Here is a 6000-nt window from a genome sequence, read left to right on the forward strand (position 1 = left end):
GAGGAGTACAGAAGCTGAAAAACATTTTGCATTTATCATAGTGAAGATTGTTATCAGGCAAGAATCATGAATTGGGGCTTCCCTGGTGGTACAGGGGTTAAGACTGCTTTCACTACAAGGAGCACTGGCTTGACTCCTGGTCGGAGAAGTTCTGCATGCCATGAGGTGTGGCCAAAGGAAAAAAGAAAATTTGCAAATTTAAAAAAGAATCATCAACTGATGCTAAATCTGATGAGGACTGAGGGCTTTTCATGGTCTTAAAGTCTCCCCAGAGATCGCTTATTAGTTCCAAGGGAATTTAAAAAGGCAGTAATTATGTGGTGGAGAAATTTGACAACCCTTTGCCAAAGGGATCAGAATTAGCATTTTCACTGAGGGAGAGTGGCAGCATATGCTGTGGATGGGATGCCTATGGAGGGAACAACATCACCTATGCACTTTCCAGCCTAGTTCACATAACCTGAACCTAACCATGAGGAAACAGCAGACACACTGATTCTAATTTTTTGAAAGGCTGTGCTCAGTCACTTAAGTTGTGTTCAACTCTTTTTACCCTATGGACTGTAGCCTACTAGTCTCCTCTGTCCATGATGTTCTCCAGGCAAGAATGTGGAATGGGTTGCCATGCCCTCCTCCAAAGGATCTTTCCCACCCAGGGATTGAACCTGTATCTTCTTTATCTCCTGCGTTACAGGTGGATTCTTTATCTCTGAGCCACCAGGGAAGCCCATTTAGAAAGGGTTGGGAACCACATTTTTCAAAGATGCCAATGTCATAAAAGACAAAAACTGTGGAAATGTCCTAGAACAGGAGAACCTAAAGAAACATGGCAACTAAATACAATACTTGACCCCAGATTGAATCTGCTTGGAAGATGAAAGTTCTGTAAAAGAGGTTATTGTGTCCATTAACAAAACTGACATAAGAAAGATAACAGATAAAAGTACCATGTCAATGGAAGCAACCTAGATGTCCATCGGCAGACAAATGGATAAGAAAGCAGTGGTACATATACACAACGGAATATTACTCAGCTATTAAAAATAAAGCATTTGAATCAGTTCTAATGAGGTGGATGAAACTTGAGCCTATTATACAGGGTAAAGTAAGTCAGGAAGAAAAACACCAATACAGTATACTAATGCATATATATGGATTTAGAAAGACGATAATGATGACCCTATATGTGAGACAGCAAAAGAGACACAGATATAAAGAACAGACTTTTGGACTCTGGGAGAAGGCAAAGGTGGGATGATTTGAGAGAATAGCAGTGAAACATGTATATTACCATACATGAAATGGATCGCCAGTTGAGGTTCGATGCATGAGACAGGGTGCTCAGGGCCAGTGCACTGGGATGACCCTGAGGGATGGGATGGGGAGGGAGGTGGGAGGGGGGTTCAGGATGGGGGACACATGTACACTCATGGCTGATTCATGTAAATGTATGGCAAAAACCACTACAATATTGTAAAGTAATTAGCCCCCAATTAAAATTAATTAATTAATTTTAAAAAAGAAAAAGCACAACTTATATCTGAGCATATCAACTCAAGCAAGACATATTCATACAATTACTTGACTTTAAAAAAGAAAAAAAAATAGGAGCAATAACTAGATGAAAAGTGCAAGTGACTTACAAAGGAAAGAAAATTAGATTATCAGATTTTTGCCAGCAATGCTTTATGCCAGACCCCCCCCCCAAAAAAACCCCATTATTTACATTGAATGAGTAACAAGTTAAACTCCAACTTCTCAAACAATATATGTAATGTAAGACAGATGCAGAGTTCTCAATAAATTTAAGAAACTTTAAAAAAAAGTACTATGTCGATGTGATATGTACTGAATTTGGTAACTATACCTTGGTTATATAGGAGAATATCCCTATTCTTAGCAATACACACTGAAATATTTATGGCCATGATATATGTAACTTAGCTTCAAATAGTACAGGAAAAAGTGTGAGTGTATGTTAGCAGATATGTGTTTATAGGTAAAGAAGAAGAGGGAACACCTACAAATGACAAAATGGGTTAAATGTTAGCAAAAAGTGAATCTAGGTATGTGAGTATTCCTTGTACACATTTTATTTTTGCAGTATTTCTGTGGGTTTGACCACTTTTGAACATTTTTTTAAAAACTAACATTATAGAGTCTGGTCTATATACTTTCCAAGGTGACTCAGATGTGCAGGCAGAATTGGGAACCACCATTCCAGAATGTTAAATCTGAAATTATGTAAGTCCAGGACTTATTCACATCTTTTTACTGATTCCACATTTTCTGGAGTGGGGGCTTTCAGAATGGGAGATGGGCATTCCAGGATATAGGTAAGACTGTCCATCAGAATCTCTGAATAAGATATTACAATTTGTATTAAATTTTTATCTAAAATTGAGAAAGTGATTTTCATTAAATAATCCTTGAGTAGTAATTACATGTACTTATGTACAATATATACAAATAGTATACTTCAAATGATGGAGTGATGATCAAAGGATGTTTGGAGACCACTGATTTATAGAAACTGGTTCTGAATTATTCCATGTCTGGCCTAGTTTAGTTCTTTATCTTACCATATCCCTTTACTCTATTGATGTAACACACACTCTAGTTGCTCTCCTCTGAACTTAACTTCTAAAATACATTTTAAATGCCTACAAAATGCATTTGACCATGTGGAGGCTAATGCATATTTTTACGTAATACAACTACTCAAAGACTTTCAGCCTCATAACAGCCACAAAATAATAGAATGGAACTAATTTTTCCTTCCTTATGTCTACATTATATACCTTGTACAGGCTTCCCTGATGGCTCAGCTGTAAAGAATCCACCTGCCAGTGCAGGGCATGTGGGTTTGATCCCTGGGTTAGGAAGATCCCCTGGAGAAGCAAATGGCAACCCACTCCCATATGCTTGTCTGGGAAACCCCATGGACAGAGGAGCCTGGCAAGCTACAGTCCATGGGGTTGCAAAGAGTTGGACATGACTAAGTGACTAAACAATCTTGTAAGCATTTCTACATAGTTCCTATAATACCTTATTGTAAACAGATGCTTGTATATCTATTTTGCTACTAGAATTTAAGCTTATTGATCTTGATTTTTCTGGGCAATTAGAATGTTTCCATGTACAGAGTAGTGAGCTCAATAGAAGCTTTCCTAAAGCTTCTTTTCTTTATTATTTATGTATTTTATTTTCAACTGCACTGGGTCTTCATGGGTGGGCACAGTCTTTTTCAAGTTGCAGCAAGTGGGAGCTCCTCCCTAGTTGCAGTGCATGGGCTTCTCATCACAGAGGCTTCCCTTATTGAACTACAGCACAGGTTCAGTAGTTCAGTAGCTGCAGCTCTTGGGCTCTAGAGCACAAGGCTTAATAGTTGCAGAGCACAGGCTTAGTTGCCCTGTGGCGTGTGGAACCTTCCCAGACCAGAGATCGAACCCATGTCACCTGCACCGGCAATCTTAACCACCACACCACCAGAGAAGTCCAACCGAAGGATTTTTTAATTCAGTAATTAATCACTAAGCTTGTTGACAAGCTATTTCTAATACCTATTTCTCCTATAAAAATGAAAACATCATATACTGTATGCATCAAATCAAATTTTTATAACTTTTATAATTTTTATATCAGTGCAGCAATAAGGTCCATTTCTTATACATATTTTTCACATTCTCCAATTGTTAACAATTCAGATTAAATAAAATGTACTCTTACAGGGACTAGTATCATTCAAGGATGTGTTAACCAACTTCATCCAGGCAGAGTGGCAGTGGCTAGACTCAACTCAGAAGACTTTGTATAGGGATGTGATGCTGGAAAACTATAGCAACCTGGTCTCAGTGAGTAAGCCGAGCTTCCCACGTTACTTCTGGAACCTGATTTCCACTTTCAATTGATGAAACATCAAACCTCTGAAGAGTTGAATTGTTTTTAGTGTTAAAGTTTTGGGTTCAAAAATTCTTTTCATAAAACATTAATTTTATGGCGGCACTGGCTTTCTCTAGTTGGAGTGAGTGGGGGCTACTCTTCATTGCTTCTCATTGTGATGGCCTTTCTTGTTTCAGAGCACAGGATCTAGGCAAAGTTGCAGCACATGGGCTCAGTAGTTGCGACTTGCAGGCTCTAGAGTGGGGGCTTAGTAATTGTGGCACACAGGCTTAGTTGTTACACAGCATGTAAGATCTTCACAGACCAGTAATCAAACCTGTGTCCTCTGCATTGGCAGGAGGATTCTTAATCACTGGACCACCATTGCTGTGTGCTCAGTAACTTAGATGTATCTGACTCTTTGCCACTATTTGGACTGTAGCCCGCCAGGCTCTTCTGTCTATGGGATTTTTTCAGGCAAAAATACTGGAATGGGTTGCAATTTTCCTCCTCCAGGGGATCTTCCCACCTAGGGATCAAATCAGTGTCTTCTATGTCTCCTGCATTGCAGGTAGATTTTTTACCCACTGAGCCACCAGGGAAGCCCTCAGAATTACTTAATTACTTTGAGGCTCTAGGAAGGATGTCAGTGTCTTTGCCCCTTGTGAGAAGTCCTACTCTGCTGAGGCTGATATAAGCACTGTCGTCATGCATGACAGTCTTTAGGTGCCATGAGGCACAAGTGTCTGAATATGAGCCCTGTGTCACTTCCCATTGACAGGGTGTCTCATAACCAAACCTGATGTAATCTCCCAGTTAAGCTGGAAAAAGAGCCATGGATAACAGAGGTAGAGTTCTCAAGCCAGAGCCTTCCAGGACAGTCATTGTGTACCAAAAGAGTGGAAGCTAGTGGAAATTAGATCTCAAGTGGACAATGAGTTGCTTGACACTTACACAGTTTCTTTGGCTGCTGTAACAAAGTAACACAAGCTGGGAGGCTTAAAACAACACAAAATTTATTCTCTCACAGTCCTGGAAGCTACAAGTGAAAAATCAAAGTGTCAGCAGGACCACACTCCCTCCACAGACTCTAAGAGGGAGTCCTTTCTGCTTCTTCCTAAATTTTGGTGGTTGCGACAGCACTTGTCCGTCCTTGACATACAGCTGTATTACTCCAGTCCCTGCTTCCATTGTCACATGACCTTCTTGTGTGTCATCTTCTTGTAGCGACAGCAGTCCTGTTGAGTTTAGGACCCACCCTAATCCATTATGACCTCATCCTAATTCATTACATTTGCAAAGACCCTCATTTCAAATAAGGTCACATTCTAAGATCCTGGGTGGACATGAACTTGGAGTAGACATTAGTCAACCCAGTATAATATCTTTGAAACCTTTTTGGAAATCTCTTTTTAGAGACTTCATACCTTTTCAAAGTTTGAGGATTTTCCAACCACCATTCCTCAAATACTTAAATTAACACCTTGAAATGTCACCTCCTCACAGGAAGTGCTCCCTCTATGCTTAGTGTTTATAGAGAAACTTCGTGCTCTGACATTACTCAAATCTAATTCTTGGTTACTGCTTCTTGAATATTTATTTCTTCATAATTCCGCTCTTTCAGTAGCACTTTCAGTTGCCAAATTTCCTCTTATTTTCACATAGTCCTTTGACCATCATCATTTTTAGATATCTTCTTTAGAAATTATTATAAACATCTGTGATTCTTGTGTGCCTTCAAGCTTCTCTGCTCATTCCTTCTTTCCTTTTGTGGTAAAATGCCTCATATTTTTTTTCTGTATCCTGACTCACTTTCTCAGTTATCCCTGCTGTTAAAGATTTCATTACCATTTTTTTTGCCCAAATTGATAATTACCTTCTGTACCTTTGTGATTTATTTTTGTTTTTATATATTTATTATTTTTAAATTTACTTTTATCTTTGGCTGCACTGGATCTTTGATGCTATACTGGGGCTTTCTCTAGTTGTAGAGCACAAGCTTCCAGTCACACAGGCTTTAGTAGTTGTAGGCAAAGATTTAGTTGCCTCGAGGCATGTGGGATCTTCCTGGGTCAGAGATAGAACCCATGGCCCCTGCATTGGCAGGAGGATTCTTCA

This window comes from Bos indicus, chromosome 28 (genome assembly GCF_029378745.1).
Source record: "Bos indicus isolate NIAB-ARS_2022 breed Sahiwal x Tharparkar chromosome 28, NIAB-ARS_B.indTharparkar_mat_pri_1.0, whole genome shotgun sequence".
NCBI classification, from domain to species: domain Eukaryota; kingdom Metazoa; phylum Chordata; class Mammalia; order Artiodactyla; family Bovidae; genus Bos; species Bos indicus.